This window comes from Astatotilapia calliptera, chromosome 18 (genome assembly GCF_964374335.1).
Source record: "Astatotilapia calliptera chromosome 18, fAstCal68.1, whole genome shotgun sequence".
NCBI lineage: Eukaryota > Metazoa > Chordata > Actinopteri > Cichliformes > Cichlidae > Astatotilapia > Astatotilapia calliptera.
In genome coordinates this window covers 23,714,314-23,740,887 of record NC_137439.1, presented here as the reverse complement: position 1 = coordinate 23,740,887, position 26,574 = coordinate 23,714,314, and the positions used below count along the sequence as shown (strand labels likewise).

The window sequence follows — 26,574 nt, the reverse complement described above, 5'->3', positions numbered from 1 at the left end:
TGTGTGTTTCAATCTCAGCGGCATTAAAATGAGCAGACAGATATGTTTTTGATATCTGCTACACTTAAGCTGCAGACAGGCTTAATCAGGAAACCCATTTCTTTTAAATGAATTTATTTTTTTTACTTTAATTGTGGATTTTAATTCTCATCAAATGCTAAACTTCATCAGTTTATTCTGATTGTCATAGTAATCCTAATCTGAGCAGAGGCTTTTTAAAATGAAATACTGCTTACAGCCAAAATATTTTAAGTGTAGCATTTGTCAGAAGATTATTAAGCTCATGCTTTCTTGCATCTCATCAAAGGTGTAAAGTAGCTTTAAAGTTTTGTTGCCCGTGGTGACTCACGCTTCAGCAGAGTTCAGGCCGCAGCTCATTGATGCGCTCAGGCTGCCGGTGTTGTTCACTGACACCGACGGCCACGGGGAGAGAGCAATGATGCAAGATCAAAAGAGAATCACTCTAAACTCTTCAGTTTGAACATAATAGGTAGCCCATGGGTTCAGATAAGCAGGTAGAGTCTGGTAGAACTGGACACGCAAATGGAAACAAGATTTCTTTTTCCCCTGCTGAGCAGAACTCATTTTAGGCTTCTTATTTATCTTCAGACCAATTTATTATCATTTAGTAGACCCTTCCTTTCTTCCTTACTGTATTAATTCAATTAATCAGCGCTGAAACTTGGCAGTAGCAAGCTTCTGCATCCTAAGCAGCAGTTTTCGGCAGGATATGTCTGTTTCTGTCAGAGATTTGCGTCAGCATGCCAAATATCCCGCTTTTGTCTGTCACTTGATTGGCAATGCAACACATCTCAGCACCTTGCCTTTGCAGGTGGTGTGCCCATATGGCTGCAGCTCCATTTTGCTCCTTTGGGCTGCGGTACAGTCGCAGGCACTCATACTCATAAGCCCCCGTGCCAAGTCAGGCTCCAGCAGAGGGCCCTGTTCCCACTAGTCCAGGTGAGGTTGATCATTCCAAAGGTTGCAGTTAATTAGGGGTTTTGAAATCGTTTGTGTCTGGCCACCTGCAGGGACCAATTTACCTCAGGAGACCTTAACAAGACTGACGGCTAACAGCTTCCAGGGTTATATGGCTATACCGAGAAAACTGTCAATGCATCTATGTCTCCAGTGTGCTGCTGTGCCTAAACTCAATACCACCTTCTCTAATGTCAAAAGACATATTTATATTTTCATGCAATCTGACACTGACCCAATAAGTCTTAAAAAAATAGCTGAAAGAGAAAGATGACACACTAAAGGCTGAATATTTACCAAGAAGTGGTGAATTTGTAAACTTTAATCTAGGAAAAATAATCAAAACGTGATTTAAGAACACGTTCCAGCTGTGATCTGTCATTTGGAATTGTTTGTCTCCAAGCTTATCAATTCCCTTCATCAGTGCTGGCACGTTTTTCTAATAGCTACAAATGACAAATCATTGACGTCATACTCATGGCAGTGGAGCTTTTCTGCACCTGTGTTCCATGCAAGGCTTTAATGTATTCTGTCTCCGCATTGTTTGATTATTTGATTATTCTTTTTTTTTTTTTTTTTTAAACTCCTCACAGGAAACCATTCTGACATTAAAATGTCTACAACAAAACAGAAAAATATGAGAGATAGAACTACTGGTATTAGCTCATTTATTTTAACATATGGATCTTTGCAAAACATCTACATACCTATACGTTAAAAATAAACCAATAAAATAACTTGTTTAGGTTACACAGAACAAACATCTGATGCCATAATCCAGCTCTGCTGCAAAAACATGGAACAACAGTTATCTTTTACTCAACCGATAGGAAATAATCAAACCATCAAGGACCTGTGCTGCATGAAGCTTTTATCACTAGACAATTCATTATTCAGTCAGCACACTTAAACTTCTACAGTTTGGGCCATATGCTGACCAAAAATCCTAAATATTTCAAAGGAGGGCTCAGACTGTAAATTGCTCTCTGTGGAGCCGAGATGGGTTGTGAACTCCCAGCCATCATTTCAATTACTCCACACCAAACTAACCCCTCGCTGGGCATGAGCATTGGGGAAAAGGATCCATGTTATGACTTAACCTTTACCTTCAGTTGTTCAGCCACTTTCTGTTCACTTATGTTCCTAATTAAGGTAGGATAAAGCCTCTCTCCCCTGACTCCCACTGATTTCTCTCTTCACCATCAGCAGTGGAGTCTAAATCAGCAAGAGCTGCATCCAGGCCTACGCTACACAGCTGCTGTGACTTTACCACACAGTATGTGGTATTGCGGGTGGATAGTGCTCCATTAACCTCCCCCTGCAGCAGAAATCCAGCTTTGTGTTCTCTGCCACTTGACAGACAGAGCTGGTGATGTTTTTTTGTTCAATCTGAAAAACTGCAGACTTGTCAGCCTACCTGTTTTACTGTTTTCCCCATGTGGGAAAATAAATAAATCAGGAATCACTAAAGAAACCTTTAAACTGAATTTATGGCTGCACTAGTATCAATATCCATCATTAACAGGTCCCATTTACATTTGATTGGCAGCTATTAACTGTGTGTAAGTTTACATGCATGATTTATACTGAATGGCTCCAATCACTTTTTTGACACAAAACCGATTTGTTATGTCAACTCTGTACTGTAAAAAGCAAAATAAAAAAAATAAAATCAAGAGTAAAAACTGGAGTATCGGTTTTTTCCAGATTTTCACTCTCCATGAGATTGTTTTACAATCTGCTTGAGCTGTCAGTCTACTGTTGAGGTACACGTGCACTGAGCTGCAAAGATTTTTTTTTTTCAGGATATTATCAGTGACAGCAGATGTAGTATTAATGTAGGAGTAATAGCATTATGGTTTAAAGACACAGGATATAATTCTTTATTTAGATTTTATCCTGCAGGGGAACGGAGAGAGTTTCTCGTGGTTCCCTGTTGAGATAAAACTGGAGAAAATACCTCCAGCAGCATGATTTTCACAGAGGATGATGATTTCAGTGCGGTATCTCTCTACCTGCCTTTATAGCTCTCCTTTCATGCAGTGATGTTACTCATAAAGGCTAATGTTCTAAGACATTATCTTAAAAGCTGCCATATCAACTTTAGTCTATGGCTGCCTGAGGGGTGAACCATGGCCAATGTTGTCTGTGTGTTTGTGCGTGAAAACGCAGGAGCACGATGGCTGGCTGTGGAAAAGAAAACCCATTTATTTAAATGTTTCCAGATTTACGAAGATGAGATATTAACAAAACACTCCTTAACTCCTTAATACAACCCTTAAATATGATCTGTTTTGCAAACGAAAATGAAACTGAAAAAGCAATTAACAGAAAACTGAAAAAAACTAATTTGTAATTTTTTTTTAGCTTAAGGTTACTGTCCATAGCGATCGTACACACAAGTAAAACAACTGCCTGTGTTAAAATTATTTTCAGTTTAAATATAAGATTTAAGAAACAAATTGAACATCTGTCATAGCTAAGAAAAAAACCTTAATTAGAAATCGAAAAATGAGGTTTGCTTCAAGGTTTTCATCTTTATAATCAGCATTTATAATTTTCATTTGGTTTCAGTGATTTCTTTAGAATGGCCCAGAATCCTTCATAACAGTCTTTTAAATGAAGACTGCAATAGTAAGTGTTCAATTCTATATTAAACCTGAATTCTAAATTTAAGAGGTGTGGCCCAATATTTTTGTCCACATAGTGTATAAACCAAAACTGATGGATCACACTGTTTACATTAGCAAACACTCTGTGCATGCACATGTTTATAGTCTTTATCGTTCCTGCGCTTCTGCCACACTGATTTTTTCTTGTCAAACAGTTAATCTGCTATTGTCATGGTAACATTTAACTGTATGCAACACTGCTATAGATAAAAACACATAGGAGAGGAGGGATGAGGAAATAATGTGTAATATTTCTGCAACAGCATTCCTGTGTGTATTTTCCTGTGATTATACAGTTCTTGCTTTCCTCAGGCAACAATGCAATCATGGGTCACCTCAGCTTTCTTAAAAAAATTTTAGGCTGTGGTATTAGAAGTAAACATCCCCGTGCATTTCAAGTATAGCAATTTTTACAGTGGTGTTGCATTCGTTTTTGTTTATATGCATTAACTCACCTATATCAGTGTTGCCCAGTTTTTTATCTTTCACATACAAAACCAGTAGCAAATTTTTAAATCGCTGGCAGAAATAAAAAAATCGTTTCTGTTCCGTACACAGGTGTACAGAATAAAGTCAGCGCACGCTAAGTCTTTGCAAAAATTCACAAATAGTTAAACAGTCAACAAAATGTCCAAAAAATAACTCCACCTTTCAAAAAATTAACTCAGTACAACTTGTGGAGGTGGTCATTGTGCCACATTTTGCAACAACCTGTACCTGTTTTGACTTTTTTGGTGTAGGAGAGGCAGCACAGTAAAGAGGAAGCTTTACACTGCATTCCTGCCCATTATTTACGCAGCTGTTTCAACCAAATTTGAACACATCCCAATTTTACTAGTGTTTTCCCTTCATACTGTGAAAGTGAAATGGTTGAAATGGCAAAATAGTATAATATTAGCAGGACAGTATCAGAAAAAGAGCACATCCTTTGTTACACACAAATATATTGCACAGTGGATTAAAATATTGGTGTGTCATACATGCTGCACTGCATTCATTTTTATTGTAATACCCCGTGTGTCGTTATAGTCCAGCATGATATATTAGGGGTTCTGGGAGACGAATCGAGTGTATGGGCAACTCTGAGTAAACATCCTGCAGATGATAAAGCTCCTGCATCCAGCAGTAATCTATTCCTGGATAGGAACACATTCTCTTTCTATTGGTGCAAAGTATACGTGTGCACACATTTACAAACACAGAGACGTACACACCGCTATTCTTGGACACAGCTAGACCGAGGGGCTGGCCCTGTCTGGCTGGCACTGCCAGCAGGACAGCTGACACTGCAGGTCGTGTGCGTGTGCCCATATGTTTTATGTAAGCTATAGGCCTTGAGAGCAAAATATTTTTTTGCAAAATGAGGGCATTTTGGGGCCGCTCATCACTTCTTTAAACACCCATTGAAGATTCTCACTTGTTTTTTTTTTATTAAGGTTTTGGTCTTAAAAAATAGATATGAACTAGAAGGGACCTCACAAATATAGCACAAACGTCTTCAGGTGTGCCAACACAACGGTGTATGAGTCTTTTGTTTCCCTGCAATACGACACTTGCAGTTAGTCCGGGGCCATGGGGTGCATTGGCCTAGATAGTGAAGGTGTGTGCAGAGCACAGAGAAAAGTAAAAATGGAGCACTGGTTTCTCGGGGAAAAAATTAAATTTTAATGAAGTCAGAAACTTAACACTCTAATGCGCAATGACTCCATGCTGTTGTGAAACATGTTCAACACACCTCTCCAAAATTCAACCCAGTCACAGTCACAGATTTAACATCCTGCTTCCTAACAATGCAGTGCAATGAATTCTGATTAACAGAGGAACATTTACGAGACTGTGAATGGTGAATAGTGATACAAATCCAAACACTTTGACTGTAGTCAGAATGAATGTTTTTAGTTCATATTCTTAGTTGTTCCCAATATTTTGAAAAGTTGAAAAAGAAAAATGTCTTTAGGCAAAATAGCTCTACAGCAGAAATACTGTACTGTATGCTCTTTTAAATGAAAACCACACATTACTGGTTTTGTGTTAGGCATGCTTATTTACGGCTGGGTGATGAAATTTTGGTTGAAACAAGTTTGTTGATGTTGCGCAGTCATAAAAAAAATAACAGAATTAAAAGGATACCACCAAAGCTTGAGGCTTAAAATTCTCACCATGAACATGTCTAGTTCAAGTCCAGCAGGGCGATTTGTTATAACATGCTGCCATAATAATATTTTTAAAAGGAAAATAAAATATTATTGTTATTAATTCAATATGACTGCTTTTTTTTGTAAGTAAGTAAGTAAAATTTATTTATATAGCACATTTCACAGATGAAAATCGCAAAGTGCTTCACAATAAGATCAGACATACAAGTTAAAATTAATTAAAAGCCTGTTTGTATAAAAATGTCTTGAGCTGCTTTTTAAAGGAGTCAGTGGAGTCTAGACAGCGTAAAGACAACGGCAGAGAGTTCCACAGCCTAGGTGCCAGTGCCTGAAAAGCCCAATCCCCACGTGTTTTAAACCTAGTACGTGGGACCACCAGTAGCCTCTGACCTGAAGACCTAAGTGCTCGGGATGAAGCATGAGGTTTCAACAGGTCAGAGATATACTGGGGAGCTTCACTATGCAGAGCTCTAAAAGTTACAACTAAAATTTTAAAATGAACCCTAAAATTTACTGGCAACCAATGAAGAGAAGCCAAAACTGGAGTAATGTGTGACCTCTTGTTTGTACCAGTTAGAAGTCTTGCCGCTGCATTCTGTACAGACTGAAGGCGATCCGGCGCTGATTTGTTGAAACACGTAAAAAGACCGTTACAATAATCCAAACGAGAAGAGATAAAAGCATGAATAATCATCTCAAGTTCTGCCTTTGATACCAGTAGTCTGAGTTTAGAAATGTTTCTTAAATGATAAAAACAGTTCCGGACAAGTTGTTTTTTCTTTACTGATCTCATATGTGGCATTATTTAAATACTTCATTAAACATTGGTGATGGTAAAGTTACCGACTGGTGATGTACGCTGAACCTGACACCTGAAACAAACACAGAATGTCACATCGCATTTTCAGGGGGATGAATAAATGAATGTGATACATATATATGAAAATCAAAAAAAAAATTGGGATTCATAAAAAATCTTTAAAAATTACCCATTATTGCTATAGGCTTTACTATATTCTTCCAAAAACAAATTCCTTCAGATTGGCCTACCCGTTAAGGAGGAGATAAGGCATTTACAAAATATATACATACAAGGTATCTTCATGCTAAAGTGAATAAATAAATAAATTCATGGTGTCTCACATCAGGAGTTTCTTTCTTTTTTCTTTTCTTTTTTGAGCATTGTGGATTATGGAATCAGGCAATACCATAATATCTGCACTTTAATAACATATCTCACCCTGCTGGCAATGCGATCAGTCATCTGCGATCCCACAACGGGATGATAGGATGATCAGACTACGGGGAAAATCACTAAATGACTAAAATGGATTGCCTTCCAAGAGCTACTATCCAAACAGAAAATCTACCCATACTTGGTGCTCACCAGGGGTTAATTTCAGTGCCTGGCTGAAAGTATCATCACAAGAAATAGGAGGTAAAGACAGGAAAGAAGAGGACAAGATTATTAAGAGGTCATTTGAGGTAATGTTGACAGACTGTCAAGGCAGTCCCCAGAGCATCCTGGGAGAATCTTGTCTTAAGTCTCTATAATACCAGTTAAGTCCAGCCAAGGTTCTTTGACATTCATGGGTATCAGTGCTGCGAGACAACAGATTTTATCCTTCAAGCGGAAAACAGTCTTCTCGTTTGCAGAGGTATAAGAAGCACAAAAAAAATTCCACATAAGGGAACCAGCAATATTACTTTAATTACACAGCAGAAATAAATGAACAAAAGGACTCTGGGAAGAAATCTGGGCCGATAAGAGGAATGAAGACGCCAAGCGCTACAGTGAAAGTGATTAAGAAATGTTGCACTAACATGTAAAGGTTTAAAGGAGAAAGTGCTTCATTTTGACACATTTGTGTCATCATTTCATGATTATTTTTTATAGTAAGAGAGAAAAAAGACTGAATGAAAAATGTGGCAGTTCACGTTTTAATTTAATATTCCATTTCTGAGTTAAAATCCCTAACATAACACCGGAAGTTTCTTCCTTGTGGCAGTGTTTTCCAAAGGAAATTATGTAAAAAGACTCTTTAGCCTCAATGAGGATGTTGTGTAAGGGTGAGCAAGAACAAGAGTGAGTGAAAGACTTGAGAATGGAAATAAAGCAAGAGATAAAGAAGCATGAGAGGGGGGGAAATCAGCCATGAATTAAAAAAGAGGAAGCTCCAGCCTTATCTCAAGACAAGTAATTTTATTATCTATGTAAATGTTGTATTTCTCATTGTAGATCACTTATTTATGCAGAAGGCAACATGTTTTTTTCTGTAGCCTGTTGAAAATGATCAATGGCTCTGCTATGCACTCCTGCGGTTTGTTATTAATTTTCCCTCGCTCCTCTCAACCCTTCACCTCTGATACTGGAAGATATCAATAACACAAACGTGGCTTTTTAAAAAATCAACACTGCAATGAAGAGGGGGTTTATTAGGGAAATTAACTTTTCCAGAAGAGACTGTCTGACAAGTTTGTTAAAATGTCCAGTGTACAAATACTAAATAATTTTTCTTTTTATTTGTTTGATGTGCCTAAGGAATTTATTCATTGATAGTCAATTTACTGAAGGTAAATCACCGTAAAGGAACGGATCAACATCACTTGCTTTGCATAGGGCACCAAAATCTTTGATCACAGTGACCATAATGATGTATAATTTAAATTTACGATGACAGACATTCAAATGGGGTATACTTAAAGATTCTAATATAATGAAAAATGGCAACTGCCTCCTCCATCTTTCCGAGGGTTTCTACCCTGCCTGCACATAATATGCACATAGCGTAGGTCCTATGCTGTAGGACCTGTCTGTTATTAATGAGAATCACCAATAATAAGCATAATCTGGTTCTGGCAAAACATAGGAGCTTAGGTAATATTTGTTGCTTCCAGCTGTTTGGAGCAGTCTTTCATTTAGGCTTATAAAATACTTGAAACTTTACTTTCCACACAGAGCATCAATAATTGTGACTATGTGTTAACCCCAACAATGAAACATGACTGAGATGATAAATTACAGTCTGTACTTTTCTATAACTCGTGAACATGAGCTGACAAAAACACACTAATACTAAGTTTCAGAGCTGCTCGATCATACTTCAAAAAATTCCTAATTGGCAATCAAATCCACAAAAGAAAGCTTATGCAAAGTGTGATAAAAAGGAAACTAATAAAAACAAATTAAAAGTTAAAAAGGAAAAGCAAATTAAGTTGTGGTTAGGCAGTGGCAGCATGCTGAGATGAAAAGGATTTTTTGTTGTATTTTTCTTAATTTTAACTCGACTGATGAGTGAAATAAACAGAGCATCTGCAAACTCTACAACAACGAGACAACCCATCACCAAAATACTAACTGTGACAACACAACACTCAGAGTGAAGAAAGAAACAAAGGAAAAGAAACAGCATTTTAGGAGGAAGGAAGCAAAGCAAGGAGGGGGAGAGGATTATTTCTTTTCCTCTCGTGTGCTGTTTTGGTCTGCCTAACTCGTTCTTCCAGGAAGGAAATCAAATCAGAAATCACTCAGTTGTCCAATAATATATTTTGCTCTTATCTTGTGTCAGACAGAGAAATATCACAAGGAAGAAAAGGGAAGGAAGAACACAGAGAAGGGTGTGTAGTTTGCATCCAAAATAGATTCACAACCATCATATTTTGATATTTTGCCTTTGGGACATTTATATACAAATCAAAGGGTTTTTTTCAGTGGGAGAATCTGAGGTTTACATTTTGTTGTATATTTTTGGCTTGAACTACTGTATGTGCACAGGACACAAAGCTGTTTTCCCCTACCAGATATACCAGCAAAAAAAACCCAAAAAACAAAAAACCCAATGATCAGGGTGAACCTGTTATAAAAACAAATGCACTGCCAAAGTCAGCTGCCCTTGTATTAACCTCACCCTATTACAAATCCATCCAGGTTGTGTTTTCCCCTAGAAAATTGCATCAAATTTGCTACCTGTACAGTTTAAAGATAGCAAATTAGATTAGACTTGGTAACTAGATTAGGCTTGTTAGGCAGTCCTGTACAGTCAGCATTTTGCAGCAAAGCAAACTGGGAAATAAATAAATTTAAACAGGCATAAAGGAGCAGCGAGCCTTTGGCAAGCCACAATGAAAGTTTTATTTTCTTTTAGAGTGGCAACACTAGCCCAAGAAAAACTAACAGCCCCAAGCAGTGTCTGTAGTGTGGCTAGGTACATTGTCCTGCCTGCTAGAGGGAAATTCTTGGCCTCCATCAGTGTTTAGCTGGATGATATATGTCAAAATAACATCCACATAAATGCAGGACTCAAGTTATTCCCAGCAAAACACTATTAGACGATTAATGTTAGGAGTTTTTCCTCAAAAGATTAGACTTCTTTTTGGTAGAAAAAAAATTAATATTATCATTTCTATTACTTGGTATAAGATCAAAAGAGAACTCACTTTTAAATGCTCATATTTTGCTTTTTTTTGTGTCATTATCTTCAGTCAGCTGAAAGCAATTACCACCCAAAAATAACTCTAATGGGAATTCTTATCCTTGAAGTGTGCCAATTTGTATGTGTGCTTGTTTTTTGAGAGCAACGTTTCATCTGCTTGTGCTGTCTATCTCTGTCCTTCTGACTCTTTGAAAGTCAAACATTGGATGCCCTTCCCATCCTCACAGTTTGTGCTGTCTGTCTTCCCACCACCTGCTAGCCTTTCTCTGTCTCAGTCTGAATGTGAGTCTCTCTTTGTAGTGTTGCAACTGTTGCTCTCATTTCTTTATAGGGGAATGGATTTATGCAGGAAAGAGCTGGACTCCAAGACTATTAGAATATCTATTAGTTTGACGGGTATTCAGTTTCAATTTTGGGATTTTAATTTTTTTAATATATACCTTGGACAGCTTGGATAACTGACATCCCTTTCACAAAGTCTTTAACATTTACTCTGTCAGCTTTTAATGTAAACATATTCTAATATTCTTTATCTTATCTTGATCATTCTTTGGGCTGATAGATCATGTGCTCCTTTGTCCTCCATCTGTTTTCCTCTTTTTCTTATGGGCTGTAATGCTCATATGAACATTGATGCCTGAACCTCTTTTTTTACTTGACCCTCAGTGAAGTGTCTCCGGGTAAAGAAATCTTCAGAACCTCCATTCTTTCAGCCTGAACTTTGCATTTGTTTTTTGTCTGTTTGTTTATCTGGTTTTTTGTTTTTGTTTTCATGTTTGTTTTGTGAACCCATCATAGTGGAAACACTTTGGAAAGGTGCGCCTTTTGTAGGTTCCTCCTCAGACATTGTTGTTTCAGTTTCTCCAGTTTAACATTCTGCAGCTTTCTTGCCTTAGAGGTGCAGAATTCTCACTTATAACACTGTCACCACTTTCAATTTTTTACCTGGAGGAACATTTTTCCTTATATAGAGGGAGTCTGGTGGTATACAGTATGCAGATTGCACAAGCCTGTTGGTGTAGACTGCATCTGATCCACTAACACACCCATGTGTAAAAATACACACCATGTACGGTAAAATCGAACAGTAATTTAGTGTATTCACTTGTTTTGTCAATGAAAATATTAATAAATGAGGGCTAATCTTGTTTCTTAAAGTGGGGATGTCTGGCTATAATACAGTATATGAGCACAAACACCTCATGCCAGCTTTCAAGGACAGTGGTGAAGGGGTGGTTTGGGCTTATTTTGCAGCTACAGGACCTGGACACTTTGCAGTAATTGAGCTGACTATGAACCCCTCAGTATATCAAAGTATTCTACAGGGTGGGCCATTTATATGGATACACCGTAATAACATGGGAATGGTTGGTGATATTAAAGTCCTGTTTGTGCCACATTAGTATATGTGAGGGGGCAAACTCCTCAAGATGGGTGGTGACCATGGTGGCCATTTAGAAGTCGGCCATCTTGGATACAACTTGTTTTTTCAATAGGAAGAGGGCCATGTGACACATCAAAGTTATTGGTAATGTCACAAGAAAAACAATGGTGTGCTTGGTTTCAACGTAACTTTATTCTTTCATGAGTTATTTACAAGTTTCTGACCACTTATAAAATGTGTTCAATGTGCTGCCCATTGTGTTGGATTGTCAATGCAACCCTCTTCTCCCACTCTTCACACACTGATAGCAACACTGCAGGAGAAATGCCAGCACAGGCATCCAGTATCCGTAGTTTCAGGTGCTGCACATCTCGTATCTTCACACCATTGACAATTGCCTTCAGATGACCCCAAAGATAAAAGTCTAAGGGGGTCAGATCGGGAGACCTTTCAACTGGCCCACGACGACCAATCCACGGAAACTGTTCATCTAGGAATGCTCGGACCTGGCACCCATAATGTGGTGGTGCACCATCTTGCTGGAAAAACTCAGGGAACGTGCCAGCTTCAGTGCATAAAGAGGGGAACACATCATCATGTAGCAATTGCAAATATCCAGTGGCCTTAAAGTTATCATTGATGAAGGATGGACCCACTATCGTTGTATCCCATATACCACACCAAACCATCACTTTTGTTGTTCCAACAGTCTTGGAGGGATCCATCTAATGTGGGTTAGTGTCAGACCAATAGCGGTGGTTTTGTTTGTTAACTTCACCATTCACATAAAAGTTTGCCTCATCACTGAACAAAATCTTCTGCATGAACTTGTTTTTCTTGTGACATTACCAATAAGTTTGATGTGTCACATGGCCCTCTTCCTATTGAAAAAACAAAAGTTGTATCCAAGATGGCCGACTTCTAAATGGCCACCATGGTCACCACCCATCTTGAGGAGTTTGCCCCCTCTCATATACTAATGTGCCACAAACAGGACTTTAATATCACCAACAATTCCCATTTTATTACGGTGTATCCATATAAATGGCCCACCCTGTAGTATTCTATCTGTCTGACAGCATGCCTGAAATCTAACCTTACACCAGGAAAATGATCCCAAGCATAGCAGCAAGCGTACAACACAATGCCTGAAAAAGAAACGAAAGAATTAAGGTTTTACAATGGCCCACTCAAAGTCCAACTGACTGAAATGCTGTGGTGGGATCTTAACAGAGCTGTGCATAAACAAATGGCCACAAATCTCAATAAAACAAAGCAATGTTGTAAAGAGGAGTGGACCAAAATTCCTCCACAAGAATATGAGAGACAGATAAAGTCCTACAGAAAATTATTACTTAAGTTATTGCTGCTAAAGCTGGCTGTACAAGTGGTTTAATCGTGTGGTGAACTTTTTCATAAGGCTGCAAATATCGTCCATTAGTGTCACAAAACAATCACACAAGGAAGGATTTCTGAAAGCTCACTATCTTTTCTTCCTCCTCAACATTTAATTTAATACTGTAGAACAGAGCTGTAATATCTAATAAAATAACTACAATGTTCAGAAATTGTGTTTCAAACTGTCTATGTAATACATTTGACATTTAAAAACATAGAACAGTCCAACTATTAAGGCAGTTAATAATGTTATCATTTTTTATTGAGTTTCTACTTGATGTACAAAAAATATCACTGAACCAAAGCAGTATCTGAAATATACAAAGAGGGTTTTCATGGTTTCTGATTATAAGTTTTCATGTAGCATTTATACGTGGAAACTGATTTTCATTTGAAAGTTTGACGTTTTCTCTCTTCACACAGCAATAAGCTGGCTGCAAGAGATCACACTTCTTAAGTAGTGCGTTAACGGATCCCTCATGCCCCTCTAAAGCTAAGCTTCATTTATTTTCTTTTTAATTAGCTGAAAAATTAAATACAATTTGAAAGAGCAATTGAAGGACCAGGTATTACCACTTGTGAAGTGAAAGAAAAGCCACGTTAGTAACTAGTTCACTTTTGAGTAAAAATCCAAAAATGGCCTTGTGAATTTAAATATATAAAGAGGAAGATGAGTATGTACGGGAGAGTATGACACCGATTATAAGTTGTTTATTACTGTGAGACGGACACCATGCTTTCCGATAATACACAAGGGCGTTTAAAGACATAGGTATAAACAACGGCAATATTTAAGACACTATAAACAAATTTTGTGAAAACTGTCACCCCTTTAACCTGAGTATTAGAAGGAACAGGTTCAGTAAATGTCTCTTGTTGACATGGTACTCACAGAGAAAAAAAGCCTGATAATATTCAGTTAAATGACTATGATCAAGGTAATCACAGCTGTTTCCTTTCAATGCTCCACAACAACTCCCATGTCCAAATAGCCCATTAACTGCTTGAAATAAAATGGTGCCATTATCAGTGAAAGGAAGGATGCTCTGTATTTTCTTACTGTGTTTATGGACATAAAAGCAGTGGAGTGACAATGTTTTTCATTCAGCATCTGCTCAAATTAGGACTTGAAAGATGTTTCAGTTTTTACCATTCCTGAATTTGATCACCCTCTCGCACTGTTTTGCATTAGTGATATGTAGCTTGGGGTTTGAAGCCTTAACAGGGGTGAAGCACGATGAATAGCTAATCAGTTTTAAGGCACTTAAGGCAAATGTGCTTCATCTATTAAAAACTCTGATAAGCTTAGACCTTTTTATGTTCTTTGCTTGAAGAAAAGGCTATGGCTGACTTCCAATATTCCAAAGTGATAAACTAGACGTGTACAGGAATGTTGTGGGCATGATTAATTCATACATTTCAACACTGGGACTGAGGCTGAATAATCTTTTTAGCTTAGGAAGATTCCTGAGTCAAATGACCTGGAAGCATCTAAGTGGCAACTGTGATAAGAGCTGGTTGAATTATCTAAATGCAAAAAAAAAGCTATTTTGATGATTCCTATTTATTTGCTTTAGTGTCAGATACACTGAACCCATCTTTAAGAGGGGAAAGAGATAGATCCAAAGCCTAACATATTATGTTAATCTTAGGTCTCAATCACACAGGCATCAAGACTGGTTGGCAACCCCCTGACAACTTCTGGTCAGGATGGAAAAATATGTTTTCCGTGACCAGTTTGAGAGTGGTAGCTTGCTATGGCTGGGTAAAATTGTTGCAAAGTGGATGCTGCACTAAAAAGCTCTAGGTGATTGCTTTGGTCACAAGCTGTAACTTACATGAACAATACAGATTTTTCAGGAAACAAATTCAAACTAACCAGTCAGGAAAAGTTATCAAGACTAGTCAACTGCAAAGTAAAAGTTGTACCTTTTGAAACTTTAACTTTGAAGGTGAACCGTCTCAGCTTCCAATTTTGCACACTTTGTCACACTTGTCACATTTTGCAAGTAGTTAACAAGTTTTTCCTCAGTGAAAGCACGCAACCTCCTGCAACCACTTGCCAACTAGTTGGGATATACACGTTACCAAGGCGTCCATCACCAGTCTTTGCTTGATTGAGTAAGGCCTTTACTTTTCAGAATTGTCGACATAAGTGGACAGGAACGTGATGGACCAATATCAGTCTTATGACCTTTTCATTTCATTGTTGTGATTGTTAGAATGGATTTCTTTCTTTGTTTAAAATCTGCTGTTTTATTACACAATCACTTAGCCTCGTTTGCATTTTTTTTCTTCAACATTTCTTTGACCTCGCACAACTTTTATGATTGCGGGAACATGCTTGGAAAACACATAACAAGAATTGTTTTTAATACTCAACTACATCCCATTTTAGTTTAGATTGCAGTTTTTTTTAATTGGACTATAGCTAACCTATTCTTTTCATCTATGAGATTAAATATGCAACATTTTACCCTTAAAATCATACATTTACTGTAATGATGTAATGTTAACTCATTTACCCTTTAATGAAATTGAAGACAGCAGTGACGCCTGCTATGATGTATGGTTTGGAGACAGTTGCTCTGACAGAGAGATAGGAGGCGGAGCTTGGATGACCAGGAGGGATAGGATTAGACATGGATATATCAGAGAGACAGCTCAGGTTGAGCATTTTGAAGACAAAGCTAGAGAAGCAATGCTCAAATGATTTGCACATGTGCAGAGGAGGGATAATGGATATATTGGACAGTGAGTGTTAAAGATGTAGCTTTCAGGCATCTGGGAAAGACCTCAGAGAAAGTTCATGGATGAACAAAGATGACTGATATTGGAGTTTTAAAAGTTACATATAATGTAAACCAGATCAGTTATTTTTTTAAAGATGTATTTAAGGATAAATCAGGAAATACAAGGCTATTACATGTAGAAGAAAGACATATATGCTTTAAACCAAATTGGTAATTTGAACTAATGGGATGGTAAAAGAACAAAACTGTTCTGGAGTCAGCTTAACCATCATAACATTGAATGGTTTTTAATGCAAAATTACAAGTCATGGACATAGATATAATTTTACTCATATTTATTCTAAAATATTACCTTTGTAGAGTCTAAATAATAAAGAAATAATTAATACATTCTTCGCAGATGTTGTTTCATAAGCCAAAAACTTCTTTTCTTCCAATAGCTTCTTGGTTTATTCAGGAAAAACAATATAAAGTCACTCAAAAAGCAGGCATATATTTGTGATCAAAACAAAGCCTGATAAAAAATGACTTACTCTACCTGCGGTCTTTCAATAAAATATGTAGGCTTCAGATTTATTGTTTTTATTTAATTTTTTATTGCTCCATTATGTTACTTTTTTCGGTGCCCAAGTTTTCAAGAATGTCTCACAAATACTGTCTGTTGTGCTGTTGGCCAACACAGGTGCAAAAGGGCAGATGTTGGTGGATTTTGTAAAATGGAAATTGCCATGATGAGCATATCCTTAAAGCAGATGGACATAGGGTGACATATAAGATTGGAGGAAGATGCACACAGGTGAACTATATCTTGTGCAGTAGGTGCAATCTGAAAGCAATACAAGACTGTAAAGTGGTGTCTGGGGAGAATATGGAAATCATCAAAAGGAAGCAAGTGAGGGTAGAAGCTAGGGCTAAATTGTGGGAGTTGAAGAAGGAAGAATGTCTCACAGACAGTTTAGACAGGTTCTGGGTGGTAGGGAAGTGTTACCAAATGACAGCTGAAGTCCTGAGCAATACCACCAAGAAAGTGGTAAATGCATCCTCAGATGGAGGAAAGAATACAAAGTGGCAAAGGAAAAGGCTTATAGTGAATAGAAAAGGATGTGCAGCAGGTTAGGATGATTAAGGACAGAGATGGAAATGTACTAACCAGTGAAGAGAGTTTGTTTTGAAGATGGAAGAAGGACTTTAAGGAGCTGAAGAGTGAAGAAAATGACAAGGAGGAAAGCGTGTAATGGTGTAAAGTTAGTGAATTAGGAAGTGCTATGTTATTTATGGTTTCTTTCAACATAAAACCTTGTCTTTCAGTTACTTTGTAGACAATGGTTTTAGTTGACTTACATACACTTGACAAAATAATGTAGAAAGAGCCAAATGAAGAGCAGTGTAGGCACCAAGGCAGCGCAGGGCTGGTTCAAAGGTGCTGATTATGGTTGTTAAGTATAGAATCTAAGTCATCATTATCACAGAGCCTTAATTTTTCTGTTTATGTGTTTAGCTGTCCAAAGACAAGGAAAAAATATGAACATTTGGGAAGCCATCCATCCATCCATTCGCTTCCGCTTATCCTTTTCAGGGTCGCGGGGGGCGCTGGAGCCTATCCCAGCTGTCGTAGGGCGAGAGGCGGGGTACATACCACCCTGAGCACGCCCGACCTCGTCTGATCTCGGAAGCTAAGCAGGGCTGGGCTTGGTTAGTACTTGGATGGGAGACTGCCTGGGAATACCATTTGGGAAGCCAGTATTATCTAAAAAAGCAAAACAACACCGGCTTTCACTGTGTATTACTACTTCAAAGAGAGAAGTGCACATATAAACATTCTGCTAAAAAGCTGTCCAAGCGGAAGATGTGACGACATAAAAAAAATTCAATGTTGTTCTGCTTCGTTTCCCTCTAAGATTTTGCTGACAAAGCAACTCTACAGACAGGTAATCATATTCCAGAGCACCTGGAGGCACATAGCAGCACGCTGACACTCTAAAACTTTTCAGTAATGTAAACTGTCAACTAAGTGATTATAGTAGATGATGACTTTGACAGTACCTCCCCGGTTGGACAAGTGGTTTAACACACATAGTCAACATGAAGTGGTAATTTCCATCTCTTATTTTAAGCCTTCTTGTGTTCTACGCCAGATCCATCTTCAGAAATAATTCATGAGTCAATAGTGAATAAAGTACTGCAGCATATTAATAGGTAGCTTACAGTGAAGGACACCTATACATATACAAGTTACTTGTAAAGAAGACTTTCACATAGTGTTTCATAATGACGTTCCTGGCTATGTCGCTGAGGGGAGTTACAAAGTCAAAAACTGAAGAGGCCAGATGTCAGATATGGATCAAACAATAACTGGTTTGCAGCCTGCATTGATTAGCCAGGTGCACTTTAAACAGACAACAATGAAGGCTAAAAAAAAATCTGTACCAAACATTACCAATTAGGACTGGGCGATATATCGAGTTTTAAAAAAAATATCGATATATTTTTATACGAGATATAAGATGTGACAATATCGTTTATATCGACATAGTCTGTGTTAAGTCATAACTATACTTGTGGAGCCGCAAGTTTGCCTCTCTTTCATCCACTTTTGTCTCTACGCAACGTTACTCTGCCTCGCCTCTCCTTCACTGAACAGAACTCCCCTTCCCCCGTCGCTTCACCTGCAGGCAACGACAAGATGGACACGGCAAATCTCCGTTAACGAGTTACCGCGGATCGCCCCGTGTGTGGGGCTGGACAGCGTCAACGTGTTAACGAGCTAACCGTGCTAACGAGCTAACCACACTAACGCCATGCAGCCCACTGGGGCTGCACGGCCTAAAATCCTTTAATTTTCTCAAAAGTTGACAGTGCGCCTTATGTATGAATTCTGGTTGTGCTTGATGACCACGAACCGATTTTATTTGGTACACGGCGCTCAGCAATCTGTCAAAAAATGTTTTAGTACAACTTTGGCCGCTTGATGGATTGTCGGAGCATTACGGCTACAGAGGAGCCTCGCGGAGTGATACGTACTGTGCTTCAACGTAATATTACCGTATTGTGTGTGTACAGGGACCATAAATGGCACCTGTTAAGAGACACGGTTACTAAGCGGATTTCAAACTCCAGGCTGTCAGTCACGCAGTAGAACTTGGGAACAGAGCAGCTGTGAAATCTGTCTTTGTTATTATACTCAGCATCTTTTAGTTTACATTTTGACTGCACAATTGTGAGCTTTTTGTTATGCACAAAAACAACCTTGTTTTCTTTTATTTATGGAACATTATTATTTAATAAATGCTCAGAATTTATTTTTGAGTAATTTTTTCATGTACATCTACGCTGTATGTTAATAAAAGTGCCTGTGTGACATCTGGGACACAGCTTTGACTAAGAACTCTCTTTTTGTTCTTACCTTATGGCTTAAAAAAATATCGAGATATGAATTTTGGGTCATATCACCTCCCTATTACCAATGATAACTTAACTTACCGTGCTGTGCAAGAACATGTTGTCCATGTCTAAGTTTTTCCTTCACACAAAATGTCAACAAATCAGGTGCTGACTCCCTTGACTTTAATACCATTTTTATTAAAAATATCCTTGCACTGTATTTTTAGCTCTCCAGTCCATATTATAGTGATTTTTTTAACTTCTCTTCCATATTTCAAAACTATTATTAAAGCAATTTCCTGTCTTAGTGAAGGCTCAACTGCCTAAAACTGCCTTAAAACATGTCCAACTGGTGGTAGACGAACAGATGTGGACATATTTTTGAGGCAAGCAAGACCTAACCTATATAATATTCATGGAGTGACAGCAGCAAGAGAGAATGACACTGGTTGTAGTCGCAGCCTCAGCAGACACACCACAGACTCGACCATTAATCATTCAGACTTCCCCGCCACCACACAATGCATTAGAGACTTGGTGTACAGGAAGCCAAGAAGAATACATAACATAGACTGTGTTTATGTATGAGTGAGTGTGTTTGTCTTTCTGCTCCAACAACACCCACAACTGTATGATGAACATGAAAAACTACAAGCATGCAAACACAAACAAAAGTTACAAGCACGTGGCACTTCTTTCACAAGCTTAAAAACCACCACCGACTGGATTATACCCAAAACTGCCAACACTTAAACAAACAAGCATTACTGTTCATCGCTGCACGCCGGGCTGTTTTTAGAAGAAGCAAAAGGTGGCTGACTGGGATAAGTAAAGACTGAAACATAAAAGAGATACAAATCTTCAAGGCTAGAAATTCAAATTACTTCAAATGCCACAGAAGAATTTAGCGATACGAGAAGTATCAAGATAGAAAGTCACCGAAAAAGAGCGAGACGCAGAGAGAGGGAGGGGAGAATGAAACGAGGGGAGGTGATTGCCAAACAGGTGCAGGCAGAATCTAACATTTAAAAGTATGTTTAAATTACTTCCTCCAGACAGGATTAGGGAGCTACTCAGCACAGAGTAGCTCAAAACATTCTGTCCATTTGTTAATCTAAAAGCAACACATGCACATCTGCTATGTGGTCCTGTAGAACAACTATAACAGCCCACGAAGCAGATGTGTGTGCGAGTCAAAGAGAATTAAAGAAAACAGAAAGTGAAAGAGAGAGAGAAAAGGCATCCAGGGGGCACGGCAGAAACACAACACAGGCTGATGCGACAAACTAGATCCTGGCTGGAAAAGACAGATGCTCAGAAATAGCGGCAGCCTCCACCTCGGGTGTGCCTGGCCCTGCCTGCTGTGACATTACCTGCCTACCAGCACATAATCATGATGAATCGCTCTGGGGCCTGGTACCAACCACAGACTGCTCACGCCGCCAAACAATGAGTGGCAATGGCAAACATGGCCACACCATGCAGCCTTACCCCCTTTATCTTCCTTCTCTTTCTGTCATGATTCTCGCATTTTTTTCATTCCTTTGCTTATCTCTGCCTCTCTCCTAACATCTCGCCTTTCATCTGTCCTTGCCTTCTGTATCCTCTCCGCACTGTCTCATTTTTAGGCCTCCTCGTCTTTGTTGGTCTGATTCTTTTCCTTCTCTTTGGTATTTTCTGAGGCATCGCTGTCCTTCATTTCTTCTTTCAAAACACAGGGGGCAGACACCAAAGAAAGAAAGGAAGCCTGGAGGTTCAATACACAGAAGGACAGTTGAGGTGACTTTTGCAAGCTTTGGACAGTTTAATAATAGTTTGTCTGTTGTTATTTGACAATTTCAGCAAGTCTGCTGTACATGTGGATTGACTGAGGACTGAAAGGACTATACGGCAAATGTCAGCAAGCAATGACAAAGAATGTTAAACATTATTTGTTCTCCTTTGGACATCTTCTAATAATATACAGTTCAATACTTTGCTTTCCAGTGGCAATCTGAACTGTAATTCTAAGCCGGGAAAGCCATATTTATGTGGAATTTTATTTAGTCTCCAATACTTTTTTCATGGCATTTGTTTTCATCACCCCTCAGCATAAAGTATGTGGGTAGTGAGGTTGATTCAGGAGGGATTTCGATATATTTGGAGTATTACACTTTCATAGTGTCATAAGTCAGAAGACCATGGAGGGCATTTTCAGAATTTAATACTAAGCCAAGTCATATTACTCTCAGCAGTTTGTTTTAATCTACCACAGGGATCAGGGTGGGAAAGAAAACATTGTTTATCATCACTTTTCTCCAAAAATCAATATCTGACAACAGGGATGAATTACATATTCTGCAATAACGAAGAGGGTAGCATCACCTCCTCCCCTTTTTTTTCTTAAATCATAGCATAGCTACAAAATTGACCTCATTTCTCAAAGACAGAAAAAAAAACAGCACGGGACTAAAATAAGACTCTGAATATAATGATACTAGTAAACAAGGTCTGTAAGAGCTGGTAAATCCAAGTCTGTGAATTTTTGTCAAGACTTTCCAAGCAATTACTAGTGTTCCCCCTTCCACACTGCTCCTCTAGGCTGCTGTCTAAATAAAGAAATGATGCCGGAGAGGCAAACATCACCTTGAGAAGTAAACACCGCAGATCTTTAATATTGTATGATGTTTCATCTTTGGCGCTACCAGTATGACTACTTTTCAATCTAAAAGGGACGACACACGTGACTTCCATCCAGCAGACTTTGGTTCAAGTCTCTCGGAGGACTATTTTTAAATGTAATCACCGATTGTTACATTTATTCACTAAAGATACTTAGTTATGAAAAGATTATGGTTTAGGTGAAAAAAGAACATGGACACAAACCTGTTCCAGTTGCTTAGTTTTAAAATGTATGCACCTGGAGGCTGTAATAAGGGTCTTGCACAAACAACCTGTTGAGTTTTCTTAACCAGAAGACAGTCTCAGGGTAAAGTACGAAGCACAAGGCAGACAAATAACTTTTTCAAGTCCAATTAAGGCAAAGAGCATTTACAGGCCTAGCTTGTAAGCATCGCTGCATTTACACTATTGATGGCATCTTAAAACCAAATTTTGACCAGGCAATTTGGATAAAGTATAACTGTTGAGTGGCCATAAAGAGGAGAAGAGGGGCGAAGAGAGTCCCAAATGAATGCACTGTGGTCAGTGCCCTCACTTTCACACACCTTACTTCTGGTTTTTCTATCGGTGACCTTTTGATCCCCCACAACTACCTCCTTATTTGCTTTAGAGAATCCCCAGTCTGCTCTCTCTAAATGTCTATTTTGGTCATATGTAATGAAGTGTTAGTACAGGTTCGAAACTGCAGCGACTTCAGCTTGGAAAATGATGCTGAAAACAACATAACAGACTTACAATTGGAACACTGATCATGGAAATGTGCACAGTCAACCTACTGCTTAGTAAATGTCCAACGTATTTCAATATGTTGCAATAAATTGTAAAATTAAAGTGTTGCTATAAAGTTTTTATTGGCTGAAGAGTTTCATTTTCTCAACCAATATTGCGTAGGAGAAAAGCTCGCTTCTGACTTTAGAGAAAGGTCAGTGATTAAGTCTCAGGAGTTTATTATCAAGTATGTCTTGATGCATGCTCAATAAGGAAATCCTAAAAAGTTTATTCTGTTCATCTGAACATAGTGTTTTCAGTGAAAAAAAACGTTTCATCACTCATCCAAGTGACTTCTTCAGTCTCAGCTAACTGCAGGTTTCCCGCACACCAAAGAGGTCAACGGCTTTAAGAATGTCCTTATTCTCAGATATTTTTCACACTATGACATTATTGTCTGCTTGCAAAGAAAACTGACTATAATTGCAGAGGAAAAGTGCTATAGATACTGTGTAGGGGTGAGAAATCCACACACAAAGCTTTGTCATTTTACTGCCAGTTCACTCGTGAGTTGATTATGTCAGGTAGACTATAGAAGACATTCTTTACTTTCATTGTGAATTCTTGCCTGGCTTTTTTCTTTGCAAGACAGTCATTTCTTCAGTTTGACTGGAGAAAAATATTTTTTTAACACGAACAAAGAATTATTTTGTTTCTTCGTGAAAACATAAAATAAATCTAAACATATGCTTTGTGATTTTATCAGAAAATTTCACAAATTGAGGCGGGAAGCGGAAAATAGTATAAATAGTACTTATACACTGACTGGATGCTTTACCAAGGTAGACTTTGGTACAAGGTTGGGCCTACTTTTGCCTACAGAACTGTCTTAATTCTTCATGGCATAGATTCAAAAAGATGCCGGATATATTCCTCACAGATTTTGGTCTATATTGACATGATAGCATGGCTGTAGATTTGACAGCTGTGCATCCAGGATGGGATGCAAATCTACATCCACATCTACTGGGTTGAGATGTGGTGACTGTGGTAGCCATTTGAGTACAGTTAGTTCATTGTCAGACTCTAACCCTATCATCAAAATCAAAGCAGAAATCAAGACTCTTTACCTCTTCTTAGCTGACTGAATGGCACCCTGTGTGATCTGGCCATTTGACAAAGCATTTTCACCCAGGATATTTTCTCTTTTTTAGTCTATCCTCTGTAAACCCTAGAGATGATTGTGTGGAAAAATCCCAGTAGATCAGCAGTTTCTGAAATATTCAGACAGCCCATCTGGCACCAACAACTGTACCATGTTCAATTTCGCTTAAATCACCTTTCTTCGTCATTGTGATGGTCAGTGTGAACTTCAGCAGGTCATCTTGTACATATGAACATGCCTAATTGCACTGAGTTGCTGCCATGTGATTAGCTGACTAAATATCTGCATTAACGAGCAGTTAAACAGGTATACCTCACAAAGTAGCCCGTGAGTAAATTGTTGCAACAACCTAAGCTTCACTAAGTAGCTTTAACAATATTACAAAAAGCACTAAACTCTAAAGGAGGAAGATTATAAATAACAAAATTATAACAGAACATGCTTTCGGCCAACACAGCACACCAGCACCTCACTGCGTTTCAATCAAAACAAATTAACAGCACATACACAAAGGCCTTACTATGTGTGAACTGCAAATAAGACCCTCTTACAATAAAATTATTGTTTCATTTTGTAAATTGATTCAAAATGATGACTTTTAAAAAGTTGGAAGCACACACACACACATAAAGCACCGTTATCAGAGTGTGCAAACACAATGCTGATTCTGCAGAGCAAATGGGATTTTTTGCTGACAGAGAACAAAGTTGTAATGGCAAAAGCTGTGAACCAAGAATAAAATGACAGCAGAAAATGCTAATGTAACAGAGTACGTAAAAATTAAAACTCGATGAGAAATGCTGCTGTGCTGACACAACAGTGGTGAGTGTCAAAATTCTGCTTATTCCATTGAGAGGGAGTTTCTGTTTGAATGTTAGGAGAGCTTGAAAGTGAACCAACAGCAGAATGAACAAATCAGAACAGCCTAATAAACCCTATGCCCACACTTCATCTTTCATGTGTATTAACAGAGGATACGTCATACTATTAAGTGAGTGATGAAATTAGGTAATTATGTATGTTCTTGTTAAACAGTAACTAGGAATTGTCAAAAACCCAAATATTTGTGCTTCTGATTAACCAAAACTAACATTAGTGGATAAATAGCCTTGAACCTATTAGCAGAATCAGAATCATTAATTTGTGTGTGTGTGTCCAGGTGCCAACACCAGGTGCCATTTTTTGTTTGTCAAACCCCAATAAGTGTTCATTTGGTTGGAGCAAAAGCATGCACCTAAAACAAGACACAGTCCCAACTCTCCTCTGTGCAGTCTTTTTGTCCTCTGGCACACAGAGAGTTTCCTGTGACCGGGTTTCCAGAGTCAATCAGCAAATACAGTAAACACAATAAAAGACAGCCCTGTTTACTTCGATTCAACCTGTAAAACTTTTATGTGTTCACTTGCACCTCCTCACTGTTAGCGCATTTTCTGTGTGTATTTGTGTTTGCACTGTGTGCCTGCTTGAACTTGCCAAGTCACCATAATGCAAGTACATACATATATCTATAATACACAAACACTGCATTACAAAGTGGGCTTTGCAATGCCTCAGAAACATAAACAATGGAACAAACACCACCTGTTCCCTGTAATAGGAATGATCATACTAAAGAGATGATGTGTAAGCTGCAGTCCACCTACCTCCACTACGTGACAATAATGAATACTGCCGGATGGCACATTCCTGCTGGTGTGTCTTAGTACATTAATTTACCGGGTTTGTCCAGACACACAGACAACTATTTGCGCTCACATTCACACCGACAGCCAATTTAGAAACACAAATTAACCTAACAGGCATGTCTTTGGACTGTGGGAAGAAGCCGGAGTCCCGTAGAGAAACCACACAGGCGCAGGGAGAACATGCAAACTCCACACGGAAGAGTCCCAGTCGGCCTTATTAACTTTTATTAACTTGTTAAATGAAATAGAACGCAATACTAGTTTAACCATGAATTCTTCCATTACAGAGACAACACACGTGTTAGATAAAGATATGCATAATGACTCTAACCTTAGTAAATACACTCAACAAAAATATAAACGCAACACCTTTGTTACTGCTCCCATTCCCCATGGGATGGACGTAGAGACCTAAAATTCATTCCAGATACACAATATAACCATCCCTCCCAAACAGTGGTCACAAATCAGTCCAAATGTGTGGTAGTGGGCACATCTGCCATATTGAGATAATCCATCCCACCTCACAGGTGTGCCACATCAGGATGCTGATCTGACATCATGAGTAGTGCACAGGTGTACCTCAGACTGCCCACAACAAAAGGCCACCCTGGAATGTGCAGTTTTGTCTCACAGCAAAATGCCACAGATGCCACAAGCAATGAGGGAGCGTGCAATTGGCATGCTGACAGCAGGAATGTCAACCAGATCTGTCGCCCGTGCATTGAATGTTCATTTCTCAACCATAAGCCGTCTCCACAGGCGTTTCAGAGAATATGGCAGCACATTCAACCGGCCTCACAACCGCAGACCTCGTGTAACCACACCAGCCCAGGACCTCCACATCCAGCAGGTTCACCTCCAAGATCGTCTGAGACCAGCCACCCAGACAGCTGCTGGAACAATTGGTTTGCACAACCAAACAATTTCTGCAAAAATTGTCAGAAACTGTCTCAGGGACGCTCAACTGCATGCCCGTCGTCCTCATCAGGGTCTTGACCTGACTCCAGCTCGTCGCCGTAACAGACTTGTGTGGGCAAATGCTCACATTCGATGGCGTCTGGCACGTTGGAGAGGTGTGCGCTTCACGGATGAATCATGGTTCACATTGTTCAGGGCAGATGGCAGCTGAGAATGTCCCAGTTCTTGCATGGCCAGCATACTCACCGGACATGTCACCCATTGAGCATGTTCGGGATG

The 26,574-nt window shown here is 38.7% G+C and overlaps 1 protein-coding gene and 1 pseudogene across 1 annotated transcript in view; one reads left to right on the top strand and one right to left on the bottom strand.

The window, feature by feature from the left end:
• The window catches only part of clstn2a (calsyntenin 2a), a 155,341-nt gene that overhangs the window by 118,851 nt on the left and 9,916 nt on the right, over nucleotides 1-26,574 (bottom strand). The window lies entirely within an intron of this gene.
• Nucleotides 17,397-17,518, top strand: LOC145422130 (5S ribosomal RNA; annotated as a pseudogene).